Source organism: Amblyomma americanum, chromosome 1 (assembly GCF_052857255.1).
Source record: "Amblyomma americanum isolate KBUSLIRL-KWMA chromosome 1, ASM5285725v1, whole genome shotgun sequence".
NCBI lineage: Eukaryota > Metazoa > Arthropoda > Arachnida > Ixodida > Ixodidae > Amblyomma > Amblyomma americanum.
Genome location: NC_135497.1, coordinates 424,091,472 through 424,110,502, shown reverse-complemented (window position 1 = coordinate 424,110,502; position 19,031 = coordinate 424,091,472). Strand labels below are relative to the sequence as shown.

General features: G+C 49.3%; 1 protein-coding gene across 1 annotated transcript in view; it reads right to left on the bottom strand.

Annotated features, from left to right (window-relative positions):
• Window positions 1-18,867: 18,867 nt before the first annotated feature.
• The window catches only part of LOC144115857 (defense protein l(2)34Fc-like), a 68,728-nt gene continuing 68,564 nt past the window's right edge, over window positions 18,868-19,031 (bottom strand). The window contains exon 3 of the mRNA XM_077650404.1: window positions 18,868-19,031. This exon is cut by the window's right edge and continues 1,488 nt beyond it. The gene's annotated coding sequence lies outside the window, so the exon portion shown is untranslated.

The following is a 19,031-nucleotide window of genomic DNA, read 5'->3' as shown; positions in this document are numbered from 1 at the left end:
GGAGCTGCTTCCAGGATCAGCAGATTCGTACAAGTAATCGGGTGGGCTTTCTTCGGTCCCAGGGTCGCTACTAAGGACTGTAGAGTGCCATTCATTCTCTCCTTCCGTGAGGAAACTTCGTTCGTAACTAGTGTTTACAATATAACCTGAAGGTCCTCGTTCCTCGTCCGTCTTCAAAGCAGGGATTTGGGCTGTCACCACAGAAGTGTCCGACTTTACTGCTCTCGGTCGGCTTTTCGGTGACACGCTCAAGCTTCGCTGAGAGGCAGCCACGCGCGGAGAAGTCCCCGACGCTGGCGTGGATGGGACAGTTGCTCTAGCCATTGGCTTTACAGCGATGTCACCGGTCTGGGTGGACTTGTTGCATGCTCGATCGCTTCTGACAGTGCTAATTAAACTGAGAAGCACGAGTTCGGAGGAGATGACCGTGTTCGTTGAGGCGTCAGCGGTATCTGGCTTATGTCTCGAGGAAGTGGACTTGGGACCGCGGTGCGGAAGCTTTGACGACGTGCTAGAGCCCTGCGCTGGCAACGCCTTTCTCGCCTGCCTTCCCTGTTTCTTTCGAGCAGAGGCGGAGTTCGTCAGCGTCGTCTTTTCCTGTTTTAGAGCGCGGGATTTACCTTCGCGACGACTACAGACACAGGCAGCGCAGTCTTTTCTGAAAAGGGGCTGGTCGCTCGCGCATAGATGACGTCCTCGGTTGCTGGGATGGCTCGAACTCCCGACCTCTGCAGCAGGTGCAATCGTTTCCTGTCGGCTTGGCGGCGAGCAGCTGGGTTTCGAAGAGGCCTGGTGCACGACTTGCGCAGACGTGTTTGGGGAGACAACCTGCTCACATTTCATGGTATTTCTTGAGAATGAAGACTCCTTCTGCAACGACATTTTACCTTGCTTGCTGCGCTCTTCCGCGGGTGACTGTACGAGCCGCGCTTCTGAACTTCCGCAGATCCCTCCGTTTTTCTTCTCCATTTCGAGCCTTTTTTTTTCTTTTTCCTCATCTTGTGGCATACCGAAAGAAATCCACCAACTTTAACGGTAATCGTAGCTGTGAGCGTGAAAGTATTTAAAAAGCTGACACGAGTATTTAAGGAATACTGGACGAAATCTACAAAACACAATAGCTGCTTGAAATTATGCAGCGCATCGACTCACTGTCAGAAATGCGGAACGACAAGAGAAGACGAAGAAGCGATCAATTCTGCCGGCTGAGTATTTTGATTGCTGTTTGCAACTGCAGGAAAATATGTGGTGCTACTTATGCTATTCTTGGAGATGCGAGGACGTTTCCCTGTTGCGTTACAGTTTGAGTTGTTTTTTGACGAATACTGATTCATACATTTTCTCTTTTTGCTGCGCGGACAAAATGAGCTGCACTTTTCTGGTGTGATTAGCTCTTTTACGGAATGTTTTTTTGGGGTCACGCTCCACATTAGGTTCAAAATCAGGCATGACACTGGATATTTTGTCCCATTAGCGTTGGGGTTTGTTGAAACAAAAGAGTGAGAGCGACGGGGTGCCCAGTCGACTGCACGAGCTGTTTCGAGGGCTGCCCAGCTATATTGTGGCAAAGAAGTTGTTGACCACTGGCCACCAGCTGGCTTTTGAGATGCCAGAAGCCGACAGTTGGCCCACAGGTGGTGTTGGCTCACTCTTGCATAAGCGCCGCCATCTTGACAGCAGGTGAGGGGGGCATTCGCTCATGTATGCTTGATACCATCGCTAAGGCTTTTGAACGGAATATTTCTTAATTCTTTATTCAAGTACCTGCAGCACCACAAGGGCGTTATTGCAGGATGCACATTGTACAAGAACATGTGCCTGAAAATGAGCTTGTAACAACAAACTGTACCGCAAAACACGAAAAAAAAAGAAAGAAGACACCAAGAAAACCCCGCAAACCAGCAGGCTTGCAGGCCCCATAGTAAAAAAAATCAAAATACAGTAGGATATTGATACTCTATAAAATGGAAGTGCGATGCGGCATAAAAGAGAAGAAGTGAAAGGGATGATACGTTTCTACGACAGTGTTCCCCCTATCTGTGATTTCTCTGGTTTTTGTGTTTCAATATGTAATTTTATATAATATGCAATAGTGTTTACCTGATGTGCTTTAACTGATTGCTGTCCGCGGTTGCTATTGCTAGAATTGTCATATTTATCCATTTTATTAGAAGAGGTCCCATAACAGCATATTTCTGTGGGACCTCTTTCCGTATGACCGATAAATGTATGAGCAATAAATGTATGCAATTTAAGAAATAAACTTCAAAGTTCAAACTGGATGATAAGAGGGGCTGAAACTCGGCACACGTATTACATTGGGCAATATCCTGGGGAAGCTTATTCCAGTGAGCGGAGGTACGCGGAAAAAATGCAATGCGGAAAACATCAGTGCGACAGCGCATTTCAAGAACCTTCAGCTCGTGATAACATCGTATAGAGATGAACTGGGGAGCTGAAATGTATAAGTGCTTGTTTATTCCTGTGAGACAGGAGCAAATACGGAAAAAAAAAAGGTTCTAATCTTGCGGCTAATGGGCGGTGAGGTAACGTTTCCCAGCCGAGGTTTTCTTTGAATAATGTAAACTTGTTTCGCAAGTTATAGTTCCCAGAAATAAGTCTGACAGCACGGTTTCGGATGCGTTCAAATTTTCTATAAGATAGGAGATTAGAGGGTGCCATGACGTGCGAGCGTACTGCAGTATTGGGCGAAAATGTGTTATGTAAAGCTGTTCTTTTACTCTTTTAGGGGAAATGTAAAAATTAAATCGATGGGGTTAAGCGCTGTAGATGATTTTAAGGTGAAATATTCAATGTCTGTTCCATGATATGTTTTCTGAGAAATAGACCCCACGACATTTGTAATGTTCAACCTTTTCAAGAGGCAGACCGTTCAAATTATGGTGTGATCTCACCGGAAGACGTTTTCGGGTAAGTGATACGAATTGATATTTACCACAGCTCAGTGGCATGCCCCGTTTTGTGCACCAACCCTGAATTGTATGTAAAACATTCTGTAGGCTGCGCACATCACTGTCGTTTTGAATATTCTTGTAATTGGCACAGTCATCTGCATAGAATGGCACTTCGCACTCAATTCCTTTTACAATATCGTTGATAGAGATTAAAAATAACAAAGTTCGCAAAACAGACCCTTGAGGCACTTCAGAAGTAGCGGTTACATGCGTTGATTTAGATCTGTTGATCAAAACATGCTGTGTTCAGCCGAACAAGTAATTCCTAATCTATGGCAGGGTGTATACAGAGACGAGACAAGAATCGCATATCCGCCGTCATCTTCCGCGTACTCATACTCAAAGATCTGCTGGGCCTCTTCCACTGACGAAGAGGAAATACGGAAAGTGGCGTCGTGAAGCCAGTTACAAGGAACAAAAAAATGGACTCGTGACTTCATTCCGCGCCAAATGAACCAGACTTTACGCTCAACCATCTTCGATTTGTTTACAGAAAGTACAAGCTGGTTTCTGGCAAAAACCATTTCACGCGCCGTGGCCGCTATCGTTATTTCGCAAATCTCGGCCAAACATATTCTAAAAAAACGTTTATAAAACACATTTTTCACGCATGACAATGATTTTTTTCATGTGAATAAAAGACATTGTGTTTTGATGTATGATGAATTGAAATGATTTACCTTCATTTTTTGCCACATCTGAAGCACCGAAAAAGTACAAAACCATGAAAGTTTGAATTTCTTATTTTTTCTTCATTTTTATTCTTTTACAGACGTTATTTTTATCAGTTTTCCACTCTCTACACAAGTTAAAGACGATGATAAAAGTGCTTCGCAGCAGAAGGAATGTTAACTACGTAAGTAGAAAAAACAATTAGCGGTCTAATTTGTGCTACGCCTAGATTATTCCACTGCGGGAATGCATATGTGCTGTCCCATGTTCTGTTGCCATATATAAAGTACAGTTTTTGAGGAAACTTACTTTTAATCACGCGTGTGCTCTGTGCTGTCGCGCAGGACAGCGAGTAACGGCATGTGGTAACTGGAGTAAAACACATAGTTCATGGTCGTGCAAAGAAGTAATCAGAGCAAGATGCACTTCTGGTAGTCGCTTGAAGTGGGTTCATGTTAACAACTGTGACCCCGAGTAGTTTGCGCATGAACACTGGCAACCGCTGTGGTTTCTTAGCGTCAACGTTAAAGTCGCCGCTGATGATGCGAGGAGGCTCCGGTGCGCGCGCAACGCATGTGCTCACAATCGCGTAGTTCATAAAAGCCGTGGCCATGAACTCTTTTATGTCCTTGTTGACGGTGATCTTCGGCCGCCTCGCTGACCTGTGGTGCCATCTGGCGCCACCAGCGCGTTTCTTGTTTGAGCGGCTATGTACCGCGCGGCGGCGGCAATCCTTGGCGCCGGGGCGCAGGTGGTAGGAATTATCCCAAAGTACCAATCTTGGGCCTTCGCAGTGTTGTTGTAGGAAGTGATTTAAAAATACAGCCGATTTGCGTAGTTAAGCAAATGCGAAGTAGGTGCGCTTGCACTGCTTACCCCTGCCATACTTTAAAAAGCGATGCAAAGTGCACCGGCGTTCTGTGGGGAAGCTCCGCGTTTCTCATCCGCTAAGGCGCTTGACGCGGCGTCGTCAGCGCCTCCTTCGCACTTCAAACTCACGGGGAGAGAAAGAAAGAGCGAGAGTGAGCAGGGGAGGCTAGCACGAAGCAAATAAGGCAGTCTTATTCCCAGCGTAATCTTATTCGCGGTGTAAAACCTCGCTCGGTGTTGAAAAAAGGAAAGGCACCAGTTCACTTGGTCGGTGGACGCTTCAAGCGCGCAACGAACGTCGACTAAAACACTGTTACCAAGCTTTTAATCGACGTTCGTGATGCTCTTGAGGTGTCCACCGACAAAGTGAATTATATAGCTATGCGCCTTTCCTTTTCTCAAAACCGAGCGAGAGAGAGAGAGAACAACTTTATTGGCCACTTGAGGGTTGGGATTTAGGGCAGGTGAGCTGAGTGTGGCCCCCAGGTGGGGGCGCCATCTTGAGCCCACGAGACGAGTACGAGTTGTGTCTTCTTGTCTGGTCTTGCAGGAAGTTGGGTCCAACCCTCCAAGGAGGGAGCTGGCAGTAATGCTTGTGGGGGTCGGTTACCCTCGCATCCCCAGAGGATGTGTGCCTGAGTGGCGAACACTCCCTGGTCGCAATTAGTACAGGCGGGGTCATATTCCCCGTCAGTGACGAGGTATAGTCGAGAATGACTGAGAATCGAATTGGTCTGCAGTCTGCGAAGCATGGTGGCTTGCGGTCGGTCGAGGTCGGGGTGGGGAGGCGGGTACACGCGTCTTGTCTCCTAGTAGAAGTTGGTGATTTCCGCATAGGATAGGGGGACCTCGGCGAGAGCATCCGGGTTCGAGGGGTCGGCTGCCCGGTTGGTTAGGCCTCTGGCTAAACAGCGGACCCCCTCATTCCCCGCGTTCCCCGCGTGCGAAGGTACCCACACTAAGCTTACAGTGCGGTCGAGAATGCAGCCACGGAGGATGTGTGCGGCAGGTAAACAAATTGAGTTCGTCGAGAAATTTTGAATTGCTCGTTTAGAGTCACTGAGAATCGTGCGTGTGCGGGGATCTGCGATAGCCATCGATCGCGAACTCTTCGGCAGCGGTGGGGGAGTGTGTGCGCAATGCGGCAGCGTTGATGAGGGTTGTGGTTGGCGTGGCTACGCAGGCCACGTATGTGTTGGAGTCACATTTCGCCACGTCCACGTACATGGCGTGTTCGTCGGTGGAGTACGTGTGTCCAGAGCCTGGGCCTTGAGGCAACATGTCCTTGGCCATGGGTTTTACGATCAGCCGACTATATACTCCAGTTGGAAAAGGACAAGTGGGGTGGATATCACCTGTAGGGTGCGCTTGAGGTGTCCACCGCCAAAGTGAACTGGATATGCGCCTTTCCTTTTCACAAAAGCGAGATAGGTTTAGACCACCCGGCGCAGGCTTCGGACTGAAAATTTGAAAATTTGAAAAATGGTTTTGGGAGAAAGGAGATGGCGCAGTATCTGTCTCACATCTCGGCGGACACGTGAACCGCGGACTGCCATCGGCGAAATCCGTGATTGCGGCTAGAAGTGCTACGCACTGAAAAAACCGTTCGCAGCTAGTACTGCTTCAATTGACAATATTTGAAGTAACACAACAACACACGAGAGCTTTAGAAACTCCTCTGAGCCTCACTAAAGCACCTATGGATTTCCTGTAGCCTTGGTGGACAGACCCGTGACGGGCAACGGGAGTTGAAAATGTAGCTGTTAAATGCATAACTGCACTAAAATCCTAAGCTTTAAAAAAATTGCTTCCTGCTGCACATTCAGCCGCCAGAGGAATAGACAGATGGCCCGAGGAGGAGGAGGAGGAAAAACATTTATTCAGAGCACAAAAACTGGGTGGGTTCAGTACGAGAACCCATTGGTCGTCATCATAATCCGGCCCCTCTCAACCAGCAATTTCTGGTCGAGTGGGCTGTGGCGATGAAGGGTTGCCTCCCAGCGCTCATGAGTCGGATCGGGATTGCTGTCCATGTCTGGGTTTTCTTGACATTCCCAAACCGCGTGAAAGAGTGTGCCAACTGCTCCACAGAAGGGGCAGGACGAATTGTAGGTTTCTGGGTACCATTTACTCATTAGGTAAGGATTGGGCAGAGTATTAGTTTGTAGTCGCCTGATTATGTGCTCTTCATATTTACTTAGGGTTTTGTGAGGAAGAGGATATTCCCTTCTTGTGATCTTATAGTACTCCGTAATTTCTACATAGCTTAGTAAGGGTGAGGGGTTGTCAACTATGTCAGAGAGAGGCTGCGTGCCAGATGCACGGAGGAGGAGAGCTCGAGCAGCTGTGTTGGCCGCCTCATTGCCCGTCGTTGAGAGGTGCCCTGGCGTCCAGAAGATCTGGATGTTGGAAGGATTAGACCTTTCCAAAATTTCCCAACACGGAGCGCCAACGCGGCCTCTGAGGTAATTGCGTACCGCTGCTTGTGAGTCGGACATAACCGTTGCCTCGCTGTTGTTTGATATCGCTAGTGCGATAGCTGCTTCTTCAGCCGATGTGGTATCCACCGCTTGGATAAGGCTGCTTGCAATGATATCCCCCCGGGGTGAAACTGCTGCAATTGCCGCGACTCCGTTAACGGGTCCAGCCGCATCGACGTAGATCGTGTCCTTGTTTCCATCCCAGCGCTTAGAGAGGTATCTAGCTCTGGCTAGTCTCCGTCCTCTGTTGTATTCCTCATCCATGCGTTTTGGTATGGGGTGAGTCGTGATGTGTGATCTCATCTGCATGGGCATGTCGATCTTGTCAGCGACTTCCCGGGGTGGACTGATTCTCAGCTTCTGTAATATTTTCCTGCCAGGCTTAGATGTTGAGAGCCTGACAATTTGATTTACACGGTGGGCCTCTATTAGTTCGTCGATGGTGTTATGAATCCCCAGCTGTAGTAAGCGTTTAGTGGATGTGCATAAAGGGAGTCCCAGCGCCGTCTTAACTGCCTTTCGAATAATAACATCTAGTTGGTCTTTCTCCTTTTTGCCAAGCCGTAAGTACGGGGTGGCGTATGTTAGTTTAGAGAGAATGAAAGCCTGAACTAATCTTAGGGCCTCCTTCTCTCTTAGCCCATTTCTTTTCTTGATTACCCGGCGTAGCATTCTAGAGACTTGTTCGGAATAAGCTTGGAGCTGTCTGATTGTAGTGGTGTTAGTGTTGGCGCTGGGTATGATGGCTCCCAGGATCTTGATCTCTTTCTTGATCGAAATGCTCATACCCTGGACCGTAATGGCGACCGAGGGAGTGGACGGCAAAAGCCCCGTATTCTGCCTCTTGCCACGGTCGATCAGGAGTAACTTTGATTTCTCGGGAGAGCACGTTAACCCATGCCTCGCCGCAAGCTGGCACACGAAATTCGCTGCTTCCTGAAGCCGGCCTTGAATTTCCCCTTCATTACCGCTGCAACACCAGATCGTAATGTCGTCAGCGTATATAGCGTGCTCAATGCCTTGGATGCGGTCTAGCTTCTCTGGTAGCCCACGCATGGCCAGGTTGAAGAGAAGCGGAGACAAGACCGCTCCCTGCGGGGTGCCCTTGGAACCTAGATTGAACAGAGAGGAGGTCCGATCACCAATACTTATTGACGCTTTTCTATTGGAGAGAAAGTCCCTCACGTAATTATATGTGCGGTCACCACAGTTGATGCTGTTAAGCTCATCCAGTATTCCCTGGTGGTTGACATTGTAAAATGCCCCTTTTAAATCGAGCGCAAGGATGGCCTTGACCTGGCATCTGGCGGGGTTGTCCAGAATAGCCTCTCTGATACATAGGAGAATATCCTGTGTAGACAGCTTTTCTCTAAACCCGTACAGCGTGTCAGGGAGGATATCAGTCTTCCTCAGGAGTCGTTTCAGTCGGGCGTTCACGACCCTCTCGAACAGTTTACCCAGACACGACGTCAGGGAGATCGGTTGTAAATGATCAATATCGCATGGCTTATTGGGCTTGGGAATAAATCGCACTAAAGCCAATTTCCAGGAGTCGGGGACCTGGCCCTTGTGCCAGCACTGCGTGTTGAAGTATTTCACTAATTTTCTTAAAGAGATGTCATCCATATTAAAGAGCATCTTGGTGTTTATCTGGTCCGGTCCAGGAGCGGTGTTCTTACGCATGACGTCAAGCTCCGCCCTCAGTTCCTCAACCGTTACGTCTTGGTCCATCTCTTCATTGGGTGCACCGGTGTACGCAGGGAGAGGGTACGAGGATCCCAGATCGAGGAATTTCCGTGCAAGTTCTGCAATGAGGGCTTCGTTGTCCCCTTTATAGCTGTGCAAGGCGTTACAGAGCGTGTCTGTTTGCTCTTTCCGGTTTGAGTTCGGCTCGATAAGGGATCTGAGGAGTCCCCATGCTTTAGCCGTGCCCATTCTACCGTTGAGCTCATCACACAGCTTGAGCCAGTTTTGGTTAGCGAGGTTATGTGCGTAGTCATCCGCTTCTTTGGTGAGTTCTGCAATCTTGATCTTCAGCTTGCGATTTAACTTTTGCCTTTTCCACCTCCTTGTCAGAGATCTCCTGGCTTCCCATAGATGTAACAGGTGCGGGTCAACTGCCGGAGTTTCCTCCGTGGTGTTCACTGTCGCAGAATGCCTGGCGACAGTTTTCATCTGCAGCGCTGTCCATGCCTCAATATCTGTGAAATCTTCGTCCGGGAGACGTGCGAGTTCCTCTCTCAACTTGTCCCAGTTCACAATCTTAACCTTGCCAAATGGTTTCCGACATTTAACTCCCTGAACAGTGCAGGAGATGATGAAGTGATCACTGCCCAGGGACTCGCCAGTGTTAGACCAGGTCGACTGCAGGCAGTTGTTCACAAGCGTGAGATCTGGACAGGTGTCTCTGCTGACGCTATTACCCGCTCTGGTGGGTTGCAGGGGATCCGTTAAGATTGTGAGCCCTTCTCTGTTAGCGATCTCAAGGATCCTCCTACCTTTCGGGCTGTTAAAGTGATATCCCCATGCTTGATGGGGCGCATTGAAATCACCGGCTATGACGAGGGGGTCCTTACCTGCCCTCTTGATAAAATTATTAAATAGCGTGGCTATCTGACGGCATGAGTCCTTGGGGCGACTGTACACGTTCAGTATGTGCAAACTGCGTTTTCCCCTGTGTTTGGGAAGAATTTCAATGTAAGCATGTTCGATATTTTCGGCTAGCGGTTCTTGCAGCGTTGCGGTAAACTCCTTGTGAACAAGTATTCCTAGACTATGCTCGTCTTGGAAAGTTTTGTACCCCTTCATGCTGATGTCCGTATTTGCTTCTTGAAGTACTATTACAGCAGGTGGCGCCTCCGACGTGTCGATGAAAAATTGAAGGCTTGCTTTTTTCTTTTTAAATCGCCGACAATTCCATTGCCAAATAATCGTTTCATGTCCCCTATGTGCCATGGTCCTTATTCGTCCTCTTCTGGAAGGGGGGGCCTGTCGGCATATTTAGATTTCCTATTTCTGAAGTTGCACTCGTTGAGTTTCGATTTGAATTCGTCTCGGACTGTGGCAGTGGCAGAGTTTATGTATTTCCTAGTGTTGGCGGACTCGTTTGCGAGCTCGTTTTTGACCATTTGAATAACTTGTAGGAACTTTTTATCCTGCTCCTCTCTGTCAGCCCTCAGCTCTGCAATGACGCGCTCATAAACTGACTGTGAGTTTGGCCGGGCTTCGGGTGTTTTGTCGTGAGTTGTTTGTGACTGCAGCCTGACCAATTTAAGTTCAGCTCGCAACGCCTCGTTCTGTTTTTTTAGCTGAATAATTTCTGCTTTCAGGTCGTTAAACTCCTTAGATATCGCGTTTCCGGGGAGGGATGGAGGAAACCCAGCATAGCCCACCTTTACGATGTGTCTTGAGTCTTCTTGCTTCTCCGAAGACGGTCCGCGTTCTCGGGTGCGTGGCGTCTCCTGTGCCGGGGGATCCGCCTTAGGTGCAAAGGAGACCGACCTGGTGGTCCCCTGCTCTTTATGATGTCTTGACTCTTCCGTTCCGGATCGGCCTGATGAGTTGCGACGTTGACTAGACTCAGATCTTGACCTGGACCTGGACGTAGAATTGGAGGCCGCTCTTCTGGATTCCTTCTTGTCGAACTGCTCTTTTCGGCTGGTGCGTACAGCTGACGCGTAGCTCTTGCTGGTGCCACTGGTCCAGATGCTGGTGCCAGATGGCCCGAGTAAAAATATGAAAGGTAGTACTTTGCACATTACCATTTAATGCCAGTAGTTTAATGACAACACTTATTCCTTTGAGCGAGGAAATAATTTTGCAAGTTGAGCCCGCGCGGCTACTACGACGATACACTGTGCTCGGTATTCACTGCGGTGCATGCAGCCGCCGGACCTAAAGAGACACAGACCCAGCGCTCCACTGCCTGAATGCAATTTTGCGCTGGGCTTGGGCGATCTGCCCAAGGTCTGCCTGGTTATTAACCTGGCATGCTACTCCAGATGAGGGTGAAGGAAGCGGGTGTAAAAGAGCGGAAAAAAGGAAGACCCGTATCCCTAAGAAAAACTAGCAATGCTTTGGCCCACGCGCCGCCGAAGCCGCATCACTCCAGGTCCCAAGGACATGCTCCAGGCACAGGGGGCTGTCCTGACGGAGTCCTAAAGTGCATAACAATGCCTTGCGATGATTACTCAAAATTTGGCAGTGGTAGACCAAGTGTTTAAGATCTTCGCGAACACCACATGTCGGGCACAGCGGGTTGCTTGGTGAACCATTTTTATGAAGAAAGAATTTTGTGAAAGCAACGTCCAAGCGAATTCGGTGCAGGCAATCACGGTCACGCCTATATAAACTGCGTGGCATGCGGAAGTCACAAGAGGGGTCGATACTAAGGAGGGGTCTGTATTGACGCTGCGGATCACACCACAAACAGCGTTGCGTCCGCGAGCCACAGGTCTGGCGCCATCACTACGGGAAAAGAAATGAGTAGAAGCACATGGATGTCGCCATGCACCGATTCTGCTGCACCGTCAGCGTTATCGTTGCCTTCGGAGGCCGCAGTGAGCGGGCGACCACTGCAGTACAACACGGTGACGTAGATCACAGGCCTTGGTGTGTAACGTCTTCAAGTCGACGACGAGCTGCTGCTGAAAACGCGATGGTTTTAACGATTGTAATGCAGGGCAAAAGTCGGTGAAAACAGTCACGCTGCTGTGCGTTATTGCAGAGTGTAATTAAAGCTGCTCGCAGTCCAGCCAGCTCGGTACCAGTAGTCGAAGTGCGGTGACTGAGTGCCGCTGAAATTGTGGTGCGTGTTGGATGTAATCCAGACGCCAACTGCTGATGAGACGGACGTGACAGAGCCATCAGTGTAGATGTGGCAGTGCGCACTGTAGCATCCAGAAATGGGCTCAAGGGCAAAGTAGTCAAGTGCTGGTAAGGGGGTGTTGGTTTTTCTCTTAATACCAGGTATTGCTGTCTTGATTTGATATGCATCAAACTTTCAGGGCAGTGAGGAGATGGGGTCAGCGTGCTGGTACTTGCCGGGAGAAGAACGGAGACTTAGTTTACGCTGCGAGTGGATGGCTAGGTTCACGAGCCTCAAACCGCACATGGGCACGGTGCAGCTACTGGGTTAGCGGCACTGGTAGAGACAGGCGTCTGCTCTCTGCTGCAGTGTCCTTGTCGAGGTGTTCTTACGAAGGCTGAGACAGTTTCTCAAGACTTTAGCTTGCATGGCTACGAGGAGTTTGATACTTGTTTGCGAGATAGCCTGAAAAGCTCGGAGCACGTAGCGCAGAAGGCCTTCACAGAGCGCTCCATAAAGCAGTGGTAATGAATGTGTCAGTCCAAACACCATCATAGCGCCCAGTCTTCCTCCACGTGAGCAGTGCAGAGCTCGAAATGTCAATATCCGAACCTGCACTTCTGGCAGGAACAGAACTTCGCGGCCAGAGAGCAAGCAAATCGAAAACCGTTCCCAGGGATCGTGCCATATTCTGTGAGCGAAAGGAAGCGTCATCTCTTGTGTTAGTCTGGCAGTGCCCACGGAGGAAACACGTCAAAGCCAGCCAGCTGGGCGTTTTACTCTTCTACGTCTCATGTCTCCGTACAAAGTCCAAATACTAGCTGACTACCCTCCCCTCTCGGCTGTTGACATGAGCGCAGAAAAATATCAAGGTCGTCGTAGCCCTCTCGGTTCTGCAAGAAATTATCCAAGAAAAAAGATACGGAACTCGCTGGGCGGTTTGAAAGAGCGGTACCGGTACACGGGAGTTCCGTCCCATGAAGCCTTCGTCACCCTCAATTCTGCACTTTGGACTTAGGTGGTATTCGGCGGCCCCAGGGTTTCAAGTATCGAAACATGAGTGAGCACTCCAACCAGTTTTTCAAAACTAACCAGCCGAAGTATCCGCATCGTGAAGCTACCGATGCGTCTCCTTAGCTGCGGCGGCTGCGTGCACTGCACCGAAGAGGGACAGGCGTTACCGAGCAGGGCGCGGCTGCTAAACCAAAGAAATTGTTTTCTCGCTTAAAGCATGGTAATCCGATTAAAATTCCTGAAATAAATGCCATTGAATGGCAATTTACAACGTGGCACCTTTCATATCTTACTGGGGCAACCTCATTACGTAACTGACGGCTGAACGTTCCACAAAAAAAAAACAATTTTTTCGAAGTTTGAGATCTTTTCTGACGCAGTTCATTCACTTCACTTGTAAGCATTTTTAACGGCTGCTTTTAGTGCCGCATAATGCGAGAAAGTAGATGGAATGACTTCAAAGAGAACTTTAAAATTAATAAAAAAGCAAAAGTACCATGGATTTGTTGTTTTTGAAGTGCCTATTATTTCCGGAAAAATGATATATATTAATTTCACAACACTTTTTTATATCGTCACCATCACAGGTGTTGAAGTACTGGTGGGTACACGCGTAAATGAAGCACACTCCGCTAACTGCATGAGTGCATGCACCGGCAGCAAGTAAAAACCATGGCCTGTTCACGCAAAGCATTAACTATAACAGCGTCACTGAGGCGGTCCTCGCCATGCTGCCCACACCTCCACACGACTGGCTTGCGCTGACGTAGCACTGCCGGTCAGCGGCGCTGCCCCTCTGTCACATATAATAGGAAGTTTGAAATAGAAGCATGAACGAAAGAGGTTTGGAGAAGTCGACGAGGATGGCGATAAGAATTACGTGTATTAACTGAAGAATAGAGAAGATGAAGTATTCAGTGAGGTGGGAGGAGATGATTGGTGCAGAAGAGAAGAAGGCAACGACGACGACAAGGCTTACGTGGACGAACGCCCAGGCTATAAAAGCGCGAGGGAGAGAGTGGCACGAGGGGGAGAGAGAGAGAGAGAATCGAAGGTTCCGGCGGGTCAGGAACACCTCGGCTGGAAGAGAGCGACGCCGGCTACTGCTCCGGGATCTCAAGTTCTATGGCGTCGCACCGTGGACTTCCTGCCGTTCCTGAGCCCGTTCCGGGGATTCAACGGCTGACGCAACCACCTGCTACAGCCAGGGGTGCCTCCAGCGCTGCTGCCACCCATCCCGGGGGTGCCCCTAACGCCAACATCTCCAGCATCACCTCCACGGGCACTTGGACCGGGAGCTCGTACGACACAGCCAACGACGCTGCCAGCGACGCCAGCCTGAGCACTACGAACGCCTCCCCGACGCCGGCTACTGGACCCACGCAACGCTGCATTAGCACCGAACCGTGAGCACGAACGCCGAATGCTAGAATAACGCTAGTAGTAGACGCTGGTGGCAGTGTTCCCGGGTCGTGTGTATTGGTAGTCTTTGTGTTTTGTGTTAGTTTGTTAGTTCTGTGTGCTAGTGTTTGTGTCACGTAGGCTGTATTAAATCTGCGCCTGTGTGGGTACACCTGTCGCCTAGTCCATTCTTTCGGCCCCAGTGTTCTCCGGAGAGATCCGTGACACCCTCAAACCCTGTGTTGAAGTCACATTACGTTGTTTCCCAGTGATTCTTTAAATAAAAAGCTGCGTAATTTCAACTCTCAAAGCTACACCTGAGCTGAGGCACGCAGTAGGTGGCGGGCTCCGGATTTATGTACGTCATCTGTGGTTTTTATCGGGACACCAAAATCTCAGTAACCCAGCATTTTTAACACTTCTGCTTTACTGAATGAAGTGTGGCCGCCGCGGCTGGGATCTAACTCGCGACGTCGTGCTCAGTAGCAGAACGCCACAGTTACGTAACATGTTTCTCACAAACAAGATAAAACAGAGCGCGAAACAATTGCCTTCGAATCAACCTGGGCGTTCGTAAGGGGACAGCTCGCTCGGGAAAAGTGCCGGAAGCCAGATGCTCCCTCTCGACTGCGCATTCTGTGTAAGTATTTATAGCGACGATGCACCTGTGAACCCGTATTTCCGCAGCGCTTAACAAATTCCAGCTTGGTCCAGACTGTAGAAGGCGTCTCTACTTATATTCCCCGCTCAGACTGCCAACTACACCTCCCCACTCGGTTCCTCGAGTTTACCTGCTTTTAGCTCGCATCAATCAGTACGAAGAATGTGCCTGAGGCTGCCAACAACCTGTATGCGACTATTGGTTGTCACATTTGCTGCCGATTTCTCGCTCTTGAAGTTTACGAGGACTGCGGCGGTGAAGTGTTGCGACTCGTGTAGCATGGCCAGACCGGTGACGAGACGATGATGATCGGAGTCTGGGTTACGAGGAAGGCAAGGAAAACTTTATACAATTATTTACATTATGTACACACACAGCAACTAAGAGTGCTTCTGAGTAAAAGTCTAGATGAGAGGAAGCTCTATATGTCGGGGATCGGTCTGGCCGTCCTCTGCGCCGAGTTTTATAGGGTTTTTCATCCCTGAAATCCTTAGATGGAGGCAGGGTCTGCCTAGGAAGGCGTGTCTTAGAAGTTCCCCAGGGAACACACTCCCGTCAGGTGTTGAACTTGAAAGGAGGATGCGATCTACGTCGCACAGACAGCGGAATGTCCGCGAGGGGCGTCTCCGCGGTTTGAAGGTTGTCGCACGTGTTTCTCATCAATACACGGGCATGCCTGTCAGCTTCCCATTTGCAGACGAATGCCGATGTCAGAACATGATGACTGGACCCCGCTGACCCCTGGGTCTTCTCGAGACGGTCAGTTACGCTGGAAGAGCTCTGATGTCGCTTGCGCCGGTCCGCGTGGCCAGAAGTACGCTCATAACAGAAGGCAGCGCTAACGTCAGTGATGTGCAGCGACAGAAGCTAAATTTGTGAACGCGACTGGACTGTGTTATTTGAATTTTCACAGCTAAGTTCATAAGCAGAACTTCTGGTGTAACCATGGTGTAACCACGCAGTGGGGGTTTATGAGAGCGGTTATGGATATGACACCCCTGCCGTCAATGTGAGGGCGCTGGATGAATGGTAAGTCTGAAATTGCTGTCAAACCTCTTTATAGCGAAGTTTAAAAGGGATTTTTTCCTCATAGCCGTTTCTTTCTTACAACCGAAGGGTGGCCAGACATATCGCGTGTTAGCGTGCTTTCTCTCGCTGTGTGGACCAAGGGCGACATACCTGGCATTTAGTAAGCCGCCGATTTTTGTTGAGGGACCCTTCAACAGGCCTACCACAAGGCCGAATATGCGTACACCGACCATAAATGCTAGTCCCGCAAACGCGAGCAACTTTCTTTCTGCGAAGACTAGATAACTAGCCTTGGAGGAACAATGTTGCATAAGATATTATAAGAACAGTCCACAATATTTAACGGACACTAAAGGGAAATACTAAACTAAGCTAGACGGATTATTCCCCAGGAACACTACCGTCGTTTCTTTCTACACGAAAAGATGGCCGCATTGGTGCGAGAACCGCAAATGATATTCTCAAAACCTTTCCACATTCAAAGTCCTCGCGAAAAATTAACTGCTGAGGCGCCATTTCTATGCTATGACGCCTTTGCAATGGAGCTCTCCGACCAATCAGAAGCGTTACTTCCAAAGGCCGGAAACGCGGCCAGAAACAGAAACTAGCGCGCTGGTCGCATGACAGGTCGAGCCGGCCGTCACGGCAGCAAGACGCAACTGCTAGTGCAAGCCGCCTCAGTCGTCCCGATATACTTCAGCCCCCACCGAAACGCAGATGCTCTTTGCTGCATCACGTGCGTCTGCGTCTCGTCGCAACGTGCGTGCGGTATAGACTCCGTGCGTGCGAATAAAACCACGTGAAGTTATCGAAGGCAGCCACAGACTGCCGAACAAGCTGGTGATCGCGCTCACGCACATATACATCGGGCACGATGACGCGAGCGGCCCTCGGTGTTTTGTGTGCTGTTGTGATGTCTACACGTAAGCTACTAGGTATCTTTAAAAACACGCGAATGTATTGCGCGGCAAACTGCGCATTCGAAAACACACCCAACAGTCGTTGAATGCGGATTCCATAAGCGCGATTACCGTTTGGCAAGTTTTTTTTTTTTTTCTTCCCGCATGACGCATCCGCACGCCAACTATGACACTTCGCTGCATAACAACAGTGTCCAGTGGAGAAGGAGTACGCCAAACCGAAGGCTACCAAAGATCCATTAATTTGGTAATGGCTTCCTCAGCTCGTTCAAAGGCGAAGAATCTCATCTTCTGTCTTCTTCCTTTCACACCGGGGTTGACAACGTTAGTGATTCCTTCTTTGTTGCTGAAGATTCTAGACGGCTTTCTGGGAGCTACGTCAAAGTCCTTCGCTACTCATACTTCACAGCTGATGTAGCCCCTTGAGTCATGGTCGCGTTCTTAGCAACGGAAGCACTCTTTCCGCTGTCACTAATCTTGACCTTGTGAAATAAGCAGCGTGTTGAAACCGTCTGGCACACCAAACCAACCTCCAAATGGTAAAACCACGTGACCAGGCCGCGAAAACCGAAACTAAACTGCGCATGGCATCTGAGAAGCGCACCATGCCGTGCCTCGTTGGATGGTACCAAACAACGCTCGGAAGCCTTTGCCCTCGGTGGCGCAGGTTCTTTGAAAGCAAGCGTTGATATATTGCAAATGTAGCAGTACCGTCGATGACGTCATGATGCGCCCCCTCCCCTTCTTTTTGCTCTTGTGCTCTGCGGAGAAGCATGAAGGCCGTCACGATTTTAATCGGGATCACGTCATCAGTTCAAACTCTAGCCCGAAAGGACTTTGCATGCTTTACCCACAAGTTTCACACTTTCGAGCCCTTTAAGCTCGTCGATTTCTAAAGCCTATGCAGTTGTCCTTAAAGTTAAAGCCTCTACTCGAGATATACCTCAGCGGAGGCCTAGTGGTCTAAAAGCCTCCGCCTTCGCATTCGTGAGTTGCGGGTTTTGATCCCGAGCGTCGCCGATTATTCACCACTGATACAATGAGTACAAGCTTTCCCTTGGCCTGGAGCTCGGCTTCTCTAAGGCGAAATGCTTGGAAATGGGTTTGACTGCGCCTTGTGTAAAGAAAACGCTAATGTAGTGCCGTGGCGCTGTTTGGCCAAAGCTGCCCTTCAGTGAATGAAATTCGTCACCGTCATCTAGTCGATATGTTTGCCGTGACTGTTCACCTCGCCTTTACATACAGCACCTGTGACTGCTTCTGTATATCCCTATATGTCTCGCCTTTCACCGTCCGGCTAGACGCAACGACAGCTTTGCTGCGGCAAGTGAAAACGAGCTGCGTGGTCCTGCTCACCTGGACGGGCGCTCGTTTCCATCGTCGGAAGAAGTAGCAGACGACATCCAGTAGCATGCATCGTCACTCTCAACTATTTATTGAAATCACGAGCTTGCATGGCATTGACCCTTCGTGGAATCTCGAGCTGCCCATTGGACAGATCAGCGAAGGTCAGTGCACGTGGTCCTTGTAGCCATGAAAACGACGCCACCAATTAGCGGGGAAACCGAGTCGCCGTGAAGAGCCAACACCGCTTACAAAATGACGCTACGTTTGCGAATAGGTGGCTTCAGTTGACTCCATGGCATTCTGAATTACACGGCAATGTTACGGCACACTAAGAGCGAACTCCACGTGGTAGTGTCCCATAACAGCGCAGCGTGATTCGGGACACCATGTACTTCTGACCAGCCCAAACCTTCGCCGTGCTACAATTGGCTCCGATGAATCGCGTCATTTAGACTGCGATGTTGGAAGCGGGAACCCAGCGAAAGCCCAGCTGAGGGCACCATTTTTTACGTTTGAATTTTTTTTTGTTGAAATAGTACAGCCTGTGTACTGTAGATTTTGTAGTTGTTCAGTTGTTTACGCAACTAAATCACAGCAGTCAGAAATCGCCTGAGGCATAACCAGCATTGCCTCGAAAAGTATTCCATATCCCCTTTAAAGTTGGAAAAATTAAGGACACAGAATCTGGAAATTTTTCTCAATTTCTTTTTTTATTAACAATCTTTGTTCAACGTTTAACAGCGCCACCGGAAACCATTTCCAGCAGCTCCAGTGTGGCAGAAGCTTAGTTTCTTGATTTTGTGCAAGGTATTAAGAAAAGCATAGCTGTAGCGTTGCTGTTAAGCCGCTTTGCAA